Here is a 2,344-nt window from a genome sequence, read left to right on the forward strand (position 1 = left end):
GTACCTAACCTATAAGGGCAGTAATGTACCCTGCATAAACTCTAGCTATACTACGAAGGATTTCTATTAACAAATTAGGGCCTTAGTTCAGAAATATGGTAGAATGTGATCTCTGGATATTTCCCCTCCATTTATGTTATGGTGCTACAGAAATGGAAGTGGAAGAGGAGGCGGAATGACTCAGCTTCCATAAAGGACCAAATCAGACTGTCAAAAGGCCACCATTACGGCACTGAGTTGAGAATTTAAAGCTGAGAGAACATACTGCTTTAAGGTGTCAATATTATAGCATGCCAAGACATCATATCAGGTAGCCTTGCCAGAGGAGCATACCAGAGAAAGACCAAGTGACAGTGGATTGACCACAAGCAGATTTTGGATAGGGTTCTATGACCTGATTTGTCAATAAGCATTTACTAAGGACTTACTGTGATAACCTCTGGGGACAGAAAGGTAAAAACACAGTCCCTCAATAGAGACAATTAATAGCTTTAGCAAAGTTGCGGGTTGCAAAATAAACCCTCAAAAGCCAACTATATTTCTATAGAACAATATAAAAAATTACAAGAAGCAATGATAGAAAGGGAAATCCCATTCCAAAGAATTAAAAACTGCATAAAGTATCTGGGGATCAGTCTACCAAAGCATACAAAAGACTCGTATAGATTTGATTACAAAGTATTCCTTAAAGAAATAAAGAACAACTTAAATATTAGGAGGAATATTTAGTACTCATAGCTGGGCTGTGCCAACGTAACAAAAATGATAATACTGCCAAAGTTAATTTACAGTTTTAATGTTATACCAATCAAATTATCAAAGGGATACTTTATAGAACTTGGTAAAATAATCACAAAATTCATTTGGAGAAACAAAAAATATGCAACATCAAGGGAAATGATAAAAAGAGTTAGGAATAAAAAAGGAATAATACTTTCAGACCTCAAAGTATAGTATAAAATAGTAGTCATCAAAAGCATTTGGTATTGGTTTTAAAATAGAGAGGTAGATCAATGGAACAGATGATAAGGAAGAATCAGAAAAAAATAGAATCCAATAACCCAGTGTTCAGTAAAGTAGAAAATACAAATAACCTAGGAAGTACTCCCTACTTGATAAAAAACTGCTGGGAAAACTAGAAAGTAATCTAGCATAAATTAAGCTTAGAACCAAAACGACCACTTCATCACAATATCTTCTAAATGGACAAGCGATCTTAATGGTAAAGATTTGTATTGGCAACCAAAAATGGGCTCCTTAGCACTTAGTCAACAAGTGCCCTTGACTAGTTTGGCTTTTTCCCCTGAACTGAATGCTGTTTGTATGTTGGACTGGAGTAAGCTTGTCGGCCCCTTCACCTTGCTTCCCTTGCTTAAGCTGATGGAAAGAACCTGTGCTTTCCCGGTCAACCCCTTCACCTTGCTTAAGCAGATTGAAAGAACCTGTGCTTTCCCCGGTGTACCTTACACCCCCGCAGAAGCTGGATGGTTAAAAGCAGCTCCCGTTGGAGCCAGAGGCTGCTACAGCCACAGCCACAGCTGAAGCAGGAGCTGCCAGTAGCAGAGCTGACCTACGGGAGGAAGCTGAACAAAGACTTCAGGCCAGTGGGTAATCTTTTTACCATAGAGGGGGAAGCATGATTTTGCTTTACGCAATCATGCTTCTCTGTAGCCTCCTGGTTACTCTTTCAAGGCGTACTTATTGGGCCTGGAAGCTTTTGATCAATATATCAAAATGGGGTTGCTGGTTCATGGGTTGGTTACTGTGGAGCCTAAATATATGTTTTGATTCTTCTGCCTTTTACTTTGAGAGTTTCTTATATCCGGCGGTTCCGAACCTTTCAGACATGTTTATGATCCTCTTTGAGATTATAAACTCTGCCCTCCTATTACAAGATTATACTATAAAAAAATTAGAGGAGGAACAGATCATATACTTTTCACAGCTGTGGGTAGGAGAAATATTCTTAACCAAATGAGATAGAAACAAATTACAAAAGATAAAATAGATAACCTTGATAACTGAACCAGAAAAACTTTTGCACAAACAAAATCAATGCACCTAAGATAAGAAGGAAAGCAGTTGGATGGGAAAAAAAAAACTTTGTATCAGATTTGTCTGATAAGAGTTGGGGATCTAAGATATATGAACAATTAGCATATATACATATATGTGTATATGCATATATAACATATGTGGGCACATGCATATACACATATACACATATATATATAAAATATGTGCGTATATAAACTAGGAGCCCTTCCCCAATGATTGGTTGGTTGGTTGTTGTCCTTCATGCTAGAAGTACACCAAAATGACACCACTATTTTGAGGTCAAGGT

Source organism: Trichosurus vulpecula, chromosome 1 (assembly GCF_011100635.1).
Source record: "Trichosurus vulpecula isolate mTriVul1 chromosome 1, mTriVul1.pri, whole genome shotgun sequence".
NCBI lineage: Eukaryota > Metazoa > Chordata > Mammalia > Diprotodontia > Phalangeridae > Trichosurus > Trichosurus vulpecula.